The following is a 13070-nucleotide window of genomic DNA, read 5'->3' on the forward strand; positions in this document are numbered from 1 at the left end:
CACCAGCCACAGCAGACATCAGAGTATTTATCCTGTTCTTGGTGTGCCACACCTAAACATTCCCAAGATTTCCCATACTGACTGATCCTGGGCATCAGGCAAGTGTGCTGAAGCCTCTTCTAAAACCTATGGTCCCATAGGTTCACAACCTCATCCTAGCTCTATGCTTTCCTTACTCCAGCAACCTGATGCCTTCGGGAGGTCTCCTTTAGCTCTGGGATACCACAGATAACCTCTTTCAGCAGTATGGTACCCACTTCAGGGGAGCCCCCATTAAGGACTGACCTGGTTCTCCAGATGGTAACCCAAGAAAATCACGAATGAGACACAACCTACATTTAAAACATGTTTAAGGAATTCTTTGAATACCCATGGTTCTCTCTTGAATCAAGGCCATATGGATTATTAAGCATTTTTCATACTTAAGGATAAAAGGACATGTCCATGCTGTGAAACAAAGAATTCCAATTCATGTTTCTTGATTTCTTAAATATTCCATGATTTTTCTCATCTGTGTTATATTTTAGATACACACAGTGAATAGGAAGGGCAAACATGATTAGAAGACACTATTTGTGAGATTATTGCTAAAATCTGAATGTTACTTGCATTTTTCCTATAATTTTAGAGTAATCTGGAAAATGTTTCTAGAAATAGCATCAGATGCCTGCTCTTATATTTTTGTTAAACTTGTTTCCAATTTCAGTATCATCTTTCATCGGCAGTTCCCTGCGTTGGAGTGAGTCCATGTATTTGCTTCAGCAGCACATAGCAGATTAGGCCCACCAGATCCATAGAATCTCAAACTGGTTTGTGTTGGAAGGGAGTTTAAAGCTCCCCCAGCTCCAACCCCTGCCACAGGCAGGGACACCTTCCACTGGAGCAACTTGCTCCAAGCCCCTGTGTCCAACCCAGTGATGGGGCAGCCACAGCTTCTCTGGGCACCCTGTGCCAGCGCCTCAGCACCCTCACAGGGAAGAGCTTCTGCCTAAGAGCTCAGCTCAGTCTCCCCTGTTCTGGCAGGTTCAAGCCATTCCCCTTGGCCTGTCCCTACAGGCCCTTGTCCAAAACCCCTCTCCAGGTTTTGACCCCTCATTACATTCAGTATCAAACTTTACAGATCGCATAAAAACCATGTACCTCCACCTCAGTTATGAGAATCACTGCCTTTTTACAGTATGTTCCACCCTTGGAGCTGCCAGAATCTAGCAAAGACTCACTGATTATATGCAAGCCATAGTTTGTTCAGAGACTTATAATTTGGCTAAATTTGGTTGGATTTTCCTAGGTGTATCAAAGGGCACATTCTAGGCCAGTGTGGCAAAACTCAACCAACCTCAGCTTTTCTCTTCCCTCAACAAAACAACTTCATTTATATTTTCCTATAACCCTATTTGTAGAAATGGCTGAGCCCTTCAGCATGAATATCTTGGAGTCTAAAGCAAAAAATAGCTAGGAGCTTCCCAGCACAAATAGAAGAGGGCAAAAAACAACCTGAAAACCTGGATCTTATCGTTGAGAAATGGCAGGCAGCCTTGGGAACAGGCACAGCTAGAGGCGCTGCTTGGAATAATTCTGATACTCGAATCTATTTATCTTCCTTCTGCATCTCTTCTTTTATCTTCATGTTGATGCCATGGAATTCATGGCACCATAGTTTTGTTGCCCTTTCCTTTTTATTTTGGCTTCATTCTTGAAATTAAAATAGCTTCATTTTTAGCATTTGAAAGCGGAAAAAGTTCTGGTGTGCCTCCCATGCACTCCTGGACTCCCATCTTGTGACAAGGGGCAGTTATCTTGGCTGGGGGACCATGTCTTGCCACACGATTGAACATAAAAATAGCAGCAAGCTCTTTTTAAGGGCATAAGAGGATGATCTCCCAAAGCAAGAGTGTCACTTTGTCACAGTGGGATTGATTGGATGGAAGTATTTGCAGTGGTGACAGCCACCCGTCTTTCTCCTGCTTCTTGGGAAACAGTATATATCTCAGCTGTCCCTGTCATGGGGATTCCTTGAGGTCCCTGATCTGAATCTCCCTCTAAATGCTGAGCAGACACTTCAAACATGTTATTGCTCTGCTATTAATATCACTGTCACCTAGGGCCTGGCCATGTGTGAGGCAAGGCTTTCAGGGTGAAGTAATAACTTCTAGACCTCCTGCTATGGCTTCTGGATCACTTGGTAAACAGGCTGACAAGATCTTTGCCTCTAAGAAGATGCTCTCTAATTAGGCAAAAGATGCAGTGTGTTCCTGCCAACATGGCCATTCCAAAGCACATGGAATTTAAATCTCCCACTTCCAGCACACAAACAGGGCTTGAGAAGGATTGTGAGCAAGCAGGAGGAGAGCAGGGTAAGGAGAACATGCTGTCTAACAGGTTTCACCAGCCCATCTGGGTGAGGGATGCAGCCAGTCATGGAGGAGGTTGCTAAGGAGCACATTGGTGATTTGGGATTGCATGTTCAGCAGGACCCAGGTCCCTCTCTCTCCATCTCCTGCTGCTCTAGGAAGTCCTTTCTGAAGCTACGGCAGGGTGGATCTCCACCCACCATGCTGGGTGATAGTCATCTCCATGGTGTGTCACCACTTTCTCAGGAGACAGCCCAATGGTGTCCACCTTGATGAACAGCCTGCCTGCTGCACTGCGTACATCACTCAGCAGCCAAGTTTCCGAGCCTGGCCACCAGGTTCTGTTCCTCTCTTCTGCATTTTACATTCAACAACCATTGATTAAAATATAATCCCAAGAACTAAGGCCAAGATCCAGGGCTCTTTCCTGCCTAATGAACACCCTCCTCTGTGCCTGGAGTCACACACTCCCTGTCCTCCTCCTCTGCCCCAGCACATCTGGAATTCTTTAGCCTTTAGCAGCCAGGCTGCAATGGGATCCCCACCATAGCCTGTGCTCTGGGAACACCTTGAGCTGGTTATGGTCTCTGAAATTAGGCAGTCAATAAGTGGAATTTTCTTTTATTACATTTTAGGAATACCTAATGTACACCTAAATAAATGCTTAAATGACACCATCTGCAGGTAGTTATGTTTTCAGGGTATCCAGCTCAGTGGTTTGGAATTTGGCCACTCATTAGGTCATATAGAAGTAAAGGAAATGTGTATTCTGATAGCCAAAAAATACTGACTTGAATGTTGCTATCTTGGGAGATATGAATGTAAAGGTAGAATTTGCTTTCTTCCGAGGAATGCCAACAGAGTGAATCAGTGTCAGACTGTAAAGAAGCACCAAAGTTAAGAAAATTGATATAGCTGTCTTTTTTTGGCCAGTATTTTTTCAGAGTACATTGCCATCTTTTGTGTTGTTACAGATTTCCTACACTGTTGTGATCTATCCTTTCTCTTTAACCCCCTCCAATCACATCTCACCACTGTGGCTATGTATGACATCTACTTTTCCTACTAGGATTTATTCCTGCAAAATCTTAGTCTTGCTTGATCACTGCAAACTGCAGGTTTCCTATGGACAGGCTTGTAAACTATAGAGTTAGGATCCCATTTAAGCATAGTAATTAATTTAGCTACCAGTAACAGTGACACACAAGTCTGCCAAAAGAAAGGTTGGAATGCACTGGAATCTATAGTTTTTGTAATGCTACAAGATTAAAACAGAGAAAAAAAAGAGTCTTGGAGAGATTTTCCCGTTTGATGGTAAATAGCTGATTACGGCTGATTACGGCTCATTTTAGATTTAACATATTTTAAAGCCACATAGGAGTGTTTTTTAAGTCTGCATTTGGAATATAACTGTATGTTCTAAGCTACTCAGTCTACATGCTAATTAAACAGCTCATTTATAGGCTAGTTAAAGAACAGTCAAAATATGCACCTCTGGTATGAATGAGAGGATCCAGTCACATACCTGCTCTTAAAAGACTTTTCTTGAATAAAAAAACAGTAAATGTCACTGTCCCTTGATGAAGACTGACTGTGCCTACAGACACCCTCCTCCGAAATGTGACTTGTGATTAGATGAGGTGCTGGTTCAAGTACTGCAGCTAACAGAGAAGCAGAGAGGAGTGTCTCTGCATATCACAGAATCATAGAATGGTTTGGGTTGGAAAGAATCCTAAGATCATCCAGTTCCAGCCCCCTGCCATGGGCAGGGACTCTTCACACTATCCAATTAATATGATATATTACTCCATGCCTCCACAGGCTTTATTTTGGCTTACTATTTGTCCATTGCTATTTCTTCTTTGTTACATTGAGTACTAATAGAAAACTCCAATCCTGCTGCTACTTTACTACATCTAGAGTACACAGATACACATCTAAAATTCTCTTCTAACCTGATTAGACACATACATAAGTCATTATAGGCTTGAAGCCTTAGTTATGGTATTAAAGATAGGCTTTTAAAAGAAAATACCTAGGAATAGATTGAAATTACATACAAACTGTAAAGACTGAAACCTCACAGTAGAGATTATAAAACTCTGTGGTTGCCTTATATTTACACTATATGAGATTCATTTAAGAAATCCTTTCGAAGGCTGAAACAAGTATTCTGTTTTTTAAATGGAAAGGCAAGAGGGCAGGAAGCAAGATCTAATCCACATCACTTCTCTGCTGTTAGTGATGGAAAATTCTAGTTTCCTGGGAACCAGAAGTGCTGGCTAGAATAAGTGTTACAAACTGGCAAGAAAGAACATTTCTGTCTTTGAAGTGATGCTCTGTTAAGCAACACGGGTCTGCAAATCAGGTATTTCTTTTCCTAAATTCATTCTCTGCTCATTCTTTTAATTTGATTATTGACATCATAACCAGAATGCAATTTGGGCACTATTTCCAAGCTGCACAACACATACAGTCTAGACTTAATTAAAGAAACAAAGACTGAAAAATCCCAGCTGGTTTTCTTTTCCTTCCATCAACAGGATTACAATAGTTATCAGTTTGGCTCTGCTTTCTGATTCTTATCGCAGGCTTCAGCTCCACCACCTAATGAACAGCTGAGATGTGGTAAAGAAACAGACCTTTATTTTCCAGTTATTCATCCTGTAAATTGTGAAGGTTGAATCTCACACATATGAAACAGCTCTTGCTAGGGGATTGCTTTTATATGTCAGTGGCCATTACTTGCAGCCCTGCTCAAGAGTGAAGACAAAATTAGGGTCAGAGGGTAGACAAGAACATTAATAACATTTTTAAAGGTTCATTTAGTAGATTGGCCGATGACAGCAAAGGCAATACATAATGTAATCGTAGCTTGACTTTGCTTATAATTTCTCCCTATGCTGGCAGGTTTGAAAGTGCAGTCAAGAAAGCATGTTCACTCTGGAGGTGTTTGACAGTCCTGAAGGACAACCTTTTCAAGAAGAAGATGAGAGTTCACCATTAAAGACCAAAAAGCTAGTAGAAATACAAAGTCCCTCCCTGGTGTTAAGGAAAGAAATGAACTTCTGTAATGAATCCTTTGTTAATATGTGACTGAACTTGTCTGAAGTTTTTCCATGTCTTCATTGCAGCAGGAGGAAGTTCAAAGGAATGTGGTACAATGATAGCTAATGAGATCACAACTCCACAGGAAACATTACAGTGATTTGGCTAGTGTGTACGGGCACCATTAGCCTTCCCAGCAAGGAATCTGTGCATATATATATATATACATATATATATACACACATATATATATGTAGGCTCAGTGTGTCCAGATCATCCTTTTTAATGCAAGTGGCAAGAATGTATTTCACAGCCCAGACAGTACATTTTGTAGAGCACTGCCACCATGGATGTTGAGTTGCCTTATGGCAACCACCATGAAGCCTGGATCAGCTGTGGGTTTGTCTCAATACCTGCTTGAAAAACTGCCTTAACTCACACATGTTTGATGCATGCTAAATAAGTGTTCTCCATGCACTGATGGAGGTGATCTTTACCCTAATCAAAATTAAATGTCTAATGCATGTGATTGCTTTAGTATGAATCATTAGAGTAGGCAGTTTACACGTGCCTACCTGTACCTACTAACAAGTGAATAGGAAATTCATGTTACTGCATTGTGAAAATTGCTGGGGACCTTCCACAAAGCCCCATACAAAGTTGTTGGTAATGATTCATCAAAGATAGAGGAATATTTATCATTTATAAAATGCTCCTGATACCCTTATTGATTAATCATATACGTAACAACACTGCTCAGCCACTGTATATTCATATATATACATACATATATATATTGTGTGTATCTATATATATAGTATATTCATACTCTGCAGAATATGTTTGTACCCAACAGTCTTATTGGAAATGACTACAACTAAAATAAGAAAAAAGTAGAATAATCCGTTCGTCATACTGGATATACACAGCTTATTGGACTCAAGTGGTTGCAAGGAGTCTGAGTTCTTTTGATCATCTTATCTCCTATGGCCCTTTAAAATATGACAGACATGTGCAACCATACCTCCTGCTGCTATAGATAAGGCAGAGACAAATGGCTTGCAAAGAAAATGGCCTTTTTCAACAGCAACAATGAAAGGATCTCCCAGCAGACCCTTTAGTTGCTTTCCAGTGTGAATGACAAATTAGGATGTGGCCGTGGAGGCAACAGCTTCAGATACATCAGAGCAAAGCCACAGATAACAGTCCATCTTTTAGCTGGCACTTGTTTGGGTCAGAGCCTATAAATGCATTAATTCTTTCACTTCTCTTATGTATTCTTTAGCAATTAAGCACATTTAAATTGCATTTCTCTTATAGGAAGTGTATCTGTTAAAACAGAATGTCAAGTCAAAGCTGCTCAGAGAACAACATTAAAATGTTTTCCTTAACTACAAACAGCCCCAAATTATCCCTGGTTAAACAGGCACTTCTAGAGAAGAAAACATTAGGTTGTGCAAAGTAAATATCTATTTAATAATTCTATCCCCAAAAGGGCAGTTTAAATACATCTTCCCCTAGTGTAACTAGCTCCATATGAAGGATTTGCAATGGTGATATGTAATGCATTTTAAGTCATCCAAATGATGCCAGTGACAATTCATGAATATGTGACAATTCATTAATATTCTTTCATAGCAAGAGTCAAACCAGGTTCTTTCGCCTTGCACATCATTAATATCAGAAAAGCCCTCACAAGCCTGTGGACCAGATTAATTCACTAGTCATGATAGTAAATTACTTCAGTATTATGGTTTGCTCTAAATAGTGTTGACTTCTAAGTCAAATTAATTTGAACGTACCAGTAGAGCAGTTTCTCTTTTGATGTTTTAGCTATGAGAAGAATCTGCTCACTGTTCATTTCTCTGTTGGATTGACCATGTAAAATAAATTGTAAAAAAATACCAGCAAACAGAAGTGTTGATGGCAAATCCAGCAAAATTTGTTGAATTAAGTGACCATGGTTATATGGGACTATAGCCTGGCACTGAGAGCTGCTGACAAATGACAGTAAGATAGTATCCTCAGTACCTCAAATACTCTTCATCAGCAGGGTAGCTTTCATTTATTCCTCTATGCAGGCTACCTGAGCTTTACCTCAAAAGAGTAAGAGATGACATTGGAAATATCGAAAATGTGCACAGAAACACACAAAAAAAGTCTTCACAATTTGTTTCCTCTTGCCAGTGAAGATGATAAATAACCAACTGGAACAAAGAATAGAAATACCTTTTTGCTGTAAACTGTAGACAGTGTTGGAAGCCAGAGGTGTATCAACACAATCCAACACTGCCCTGACTTGTTAGGCAGAAACAATTTAGAGATTTAAAATGTACTTTTTGGCACATGCAGCTCTGTGCAACTGCAGGATTTAACCTGGAGAGGTTGGGTGTACATGCAAACAGAACCTTCCCTTAAAAGGGATGTTTAAAGGAAGTATCTCTGAGAGTGCTGAGACACTGGCACAGGGTGCCCAGAGAAGCTGTGGCTGCCCCATCCCTGGCAGTGTCCAAGGCCAGGTTGGACACAGGGGCTTGGAGCAAGCTGCTCCAGTGGAAGGGTTCCCTGCTTGTGGCAGGGGGTTGAGACTGGAGGAGCTTTAAGGTCCCTTCCAAACCAAACCAGGCTGGGATTTTATGAAAGTAGGTACCAAAGTTTCTATTAAAGTGATGGCCTCAGTCCAGCCCTACTGGGTGGCTGCAGAGGTTTAGGCAATGCAAATTTGTTCCCCTAATGTCAAAGAGACACTTTATGTGACTGGTATGCCAGACAACAGGATATCACATCCCTCTGGTTCTGCTTTCAATGTTGAAATAAGAGTTTATGGAGGGAATAGACACAACAGGGCAGGTGGAAACATGCCAGCCTGGGTCAAGGAGGATATTGTGTCTGAAGGAGGAAAGAATGTGATACAATATATAGTTTGGCAAGAAGCGCAGGAATTGTTTGGATTGAAATAAAAGATAAAAAGACCAAAGAAGGAAGATAGGAAACTATTGCAGCCCATCTGGAGCGAATAAAAAAGCAGCCTAGAATACTGATGCAGATAAAAACTCCATGGAAAGCCTCATGTTGGCAAACTTCTGCTACCCAGGATGCAGTGAGAAGAGCAGTTATGATGCAGAATGGGAGTGGGTGCAGGGCTCTCACCTGCTGGTTTTCAGTTACTTCCCTTTTTGAAAGCTTTTTGCCCTGCAGCTAGTGTTTCTCCTGCTTTATGCAGCATCCTGGGTTCAGCTATAGAAGTCGAGGCTTAAACCATGACATGCAGTTCTAGAGCCTATCAGCCTGGAGCCCATTGGTCTGCATCCCTCCTCCTCACCCTGCAGGTCCCTGCCACAGCAACCCCAACATGCACTGTGTCTGCAGAGGTCACCTCAGTGATCCAAGTCCAACCTAAAAAACCTATCTGGGTTAAACTTAAGTCATTGGGGGTGGGGGAGAGCAACTCATTTAAACCCTCACTAGTTCTCCCAGGATGGTTCTAAGGGGGTGGGAAGGGAAAGAGCAGCCTCGGATGGAGGTGGTGGGACCACATTTCTGACAGGTGCTATGGGTGATGCTTACTCAAACTGATTGGAAATACAACATTAACATGAGGAGCCAGCAGCTTTGCCAGCCGAGCAGGGGGTGAGGAGCATGTGGGGATAACTCCCCTGCTCCCTCCTGGACATCTGGAGGCAATATGGTAGGGGAGGTCAGCAGCTCCCGCAGAGCTGGGAGAATGAACTGTTAAAGACATTAGTAAAGACACAGCGTTTGAAGGTGGGTAGCACAGAAAATGACATAATTTCATTAGATTGAAGACTGCATTTTGAGCTTTGGCTGCTTCAAGCCCCCCCCCCCCCCCCCCCACACACACACACTATTTTGTGGAGAGCAAAGCTACTCTGGGAGCCTCCTCCACCACAGCAGGTACCAGCGGCTTAGACACATTTCTGGCTCCTCTGGTTTGACTGGGACAATTTCTGAGTCCTGGAGCAGAGCTGTGGGACTGAGCAAGCCAAAGGCCATGAGCTGAGCAGGGATTAGGGATGGACTCAGGGCTCTCACGACATCTTACCCATCTGCTGCACTGTCTGTGCAAAGAGCCAATGAAGCAGAGCTTGGGAGTATAACAATTTAGGCAGGAAGGAGGAGGCAGGAAGCTACAGGGAGTTGGCAGAGGTGATTTTGCCTGGAGGAAGAGGAGGAGAAGGGTTGTGCTAGCCTGGGGCATCTGAGATGAGCCATCCTGCAGGACCATGCAGGGGTTGTTGTGCTGAGCTGCAGCTCTGCCCAGGGGCTAAGCCAGGCTTCAAAGAAATCCAGAGGGGAGGCTGTGCTCTGCCTTGCTCCTCTCTGCAGATGACTGCAGGGAAGCCCTGCATGACAGCTAGAACAAGGGATGATTACAAAGTATCTTCTAATTGTCTTTGAGTTTCTATGATTTATTCCTAATCTAATTTCTGATCTTGTAATGAAGGCTTTAACCCTTTGCTCTACTGGAATAAACTGATCTTTTTTTAAGTGGCTTGGTACTTGGAGCAAACTCACCAGCCTGGAGAAGCGAAGGCACTGGGCAGTCCTCAAATACATAAAGGGGGCTTACAGGAAACCTGGAGAGGGGCTTGGAACAAGGGCCTGTAGGGACAGGCCAAGGGGAATGGCTTGAACCTGCCAGAACAGAGGAGACTGAGATGAGCTCTTAGGCAGAAGCTCTTCCCTGTGAGGGTGCTGAGGCGCTGGCACAGGGTGCCCAGAGAAGCTGTGGCTGCCCCATCCCTGGCAGTGTTCAAGGCCAGGTTGGACATAGGGGCTTGGAGCAAGCTGCTCCAGTGGAAGGGGTCCCTGCCTGTGGCAGGGGTTGGAGCTGGATGAGCTTTAAGTTCATAAGGTTTTCCTTCCAACTAAAACCACTCTGTGATTCCATCACCTATGAATACTCTGGAGCAGTACTGGCTTCATGGTGCTCAGTTCAGTTTCAGGCCCTTTACCACACTAGTATGGATTGAAGTTGCCTTTCAGAGACACTTCTTAAGGAAGGTGTTGCCCCAGCTTACAAAACCCCAAATGAGTAGTTTGCAGCTCTCTGTAATAAGATGGTCTGAAATATAGAACACCAAACATAGCGAAAGCAAAACAGAAATAAACCTCATGCTCCTCACCCATAATCATAAACAGCACCAAATCCCAACCCAACCACTGCTCTGCCCCAGGATTTCGTTTCCCTCCACACACAGGTTCTGATTTCCCCAGAGCACCCCACACCCCACAGATGTGCCAGCTCTGCCCTGTTGTTGCCTTGTGGTGGTGTTTAATGTTTTATTTGTCCTGCTGTTGGTTGCTAAGACCATAGAAATGCAAGAAACAGGGACCAAGAGGGACTCTGGTTCAGGGTGGCCAAGCCTCTGGTTTTGCAAGCCAAGATCCAGCTGCTTTTCTGTACAGTATTCTTCCTTTTGGGCAGATGTTCCAAAACACCATGTGATGGTGGCTGGAGATGGTCTGACCTCCTGTTCAAATGTCTTTGGTCAACTTTTGTCCATATGTTCTTTGTGCCAGCATTGTTCCCATACACAAATAGCTCTTGTCTCCTGCACCCTTCCCCGCATGTCACCTTCCAGATGCTCTTCCTATTTTTATCTTTAGCCTCATTTAGGTTAGAGATGAGTATTTTCAATGCACTTATAGTAGCTGCCTTGGAAGCTGCCAGGGATGGGGCAGCCACAGCTATCAGCACCCTCCCAGGGAAGAGCTTCTGCCTAAGAGCTCAGCTCAGTCTCCCCTGTTCTGGCAGCTTCAAGCCATTCCCCTTGGCCTGTCCCTACAGGCCCTTGTCCCAAGCCCCTCTCCAACTTTCCTGCAGCCCCTTTAGGCACTGGAGCTGCTCTCAGCTCTCCCCTTCAGGAGCCTTCTCTTGTCCAGGCTGCCCCAGCCCAGCTCTCTCAGCCTGGCTCCAGAGCAGAGCTGCTCCAGCCCTCGCAGCAGCTCCATGGCCTCCTCTGGAGTTGCTCAAACAAGTCATTCAGGACCATTCTCCCAATGCATCGAGGAAATGTCTGTCAGAGGTTTCCAAACTGGACCTCAGAAAAAGCAGAGCCCCAGAGGAGAGAGTCCCTCCAGCCATTCTTCAAGCTCACCTGTCTCAGACACATGGTGGGATGAGCAGAGTCAGCTCTTCTGTGGAAACCCTGTAAAAATAACAGGTTTTCTTATGAAAGGAAGCTGAAGATCTGAGCCCTCCTCTGGGGCTGGGGGATGTCACTCTGCCATTGTTTTAGTGCCTTCCTCTTAATAGAGAGAAAAATAATAGCATGGCAAAGGCAAATATGACTTTAAAGCTGTCACAGAGTCCATGCCAGAGAGCACCTGACAAACCTCAATTGGCATAACCCCATGAAGCTCTCAAACTCCATTTTTAGCGATCTACATTTCCCATCATGTTAGACTCCCTGCTCCATTCCCTTCCCAGAGCTGCTGTTCTCCCAGCTGGCAGTAGCCAGCACATGGCTCTATTCCAGCGCCGGGGGAAGTTTGCTGCCGCTTTATCCCTTCATCTCCCTATCTGACAGCTGTGTTGTCATACGTAATTAGCTAATGTTTTAAAAATACCCTAAGATCTCCAGAGCAGAGATGCCATAAAAGTGCAAGATGTGATTACTGGCTGGCAGAAAGTGTGCAACTCCCATCTCATGGAGCAACCTTAGAAATAATGAGCAGAAAGCCTAACTTTATCAAACACCAAACGCAAATGCACCCTTACTTTCTCTGCCAAGGATGCAAACCATCCGTGCAACTGCTGTTGCGACTGCTTGTGTCAGGGCAAAGCAATGGTACCACAATAGTAGATCAAACTGGTTGGATTGTTGAGGTTCTCTGTGTGAGATGGAGCACAATAATGTGGTGAGTTCAGAGGAGAGAAGAGCATGGGAATCATCCTGCAGCGTGCCTGCAGTGAACTGCATTTGCCCAATAGCAGTTCTTGCCATGGAAACAAGATTTAGAAATCATCATTAGTGTTTCCATTATTTGGCTATAAGGCAAGATAAAGTAACTATGCTGAAAACTGCATTTGGTTTCTTGGCTGCTGTTGAGCTCTCCTGGGGCAGGTTGGGATGGGGATGCTGGCACAGGGTTTTATCTCGGCTTGAGGGCTCACTTCTAGGTTTACACTAAATCCCCTTTTGTTCAGTGCTAAAGGTGGGACAAGTTTATTTTAAATCATCTCAATTCAAAAGAACGGAGTTTGTAAACCAAGGAAGTGAAAACTCACTGCCTGATGAAGAGTTTCCCTGTCTTTAACTTGGTCTCAGCTTCCTGATATTTGACTGCACTTGGAAGGGAAGAGCTGGATGCAGCTTCCCAACCTCCAGCTGCTGGAGACACAGCAATAACAAGAAGTCTCAAGCTACAATGCACAAATGGGTCTTGCTATAGTTTATAACCGAGTTTCATGTTATAGCACGTTTGCCTTTGCCAAAGCATCAGCTTGAGAAGCTCTCCAGGCAAGTCACTTGTTATCTTAACTCTCCACTAAGAGATCTGGATAAATTCACATGCATCCCAGTGCTATTTAGCTTATAGCCTGCACACTTAACTAGGAAGCATCTTAAGGGTTAAGGGGCTCTGTCAACACAGGCAAACACCAGGTTTATTTTATCTGATGATCCAAAGTCTTTATTTGCACCA

Source organism: Melopsittacus undulatus, chromosome 6 (assembly GCF_012275295.1).
Source record: "Melopsittacus undulatus isolate bMelUnd1 chromosome 6, bMelUnd1.mat.Z, whole genome shotgun sequence".
Lineage (NCBI taxonomy): Eukaryota > Metazoa > Chordata > Aves > Psittaciformes > Psittaculidae > Melopsittacus > Melopsittacus undulatus.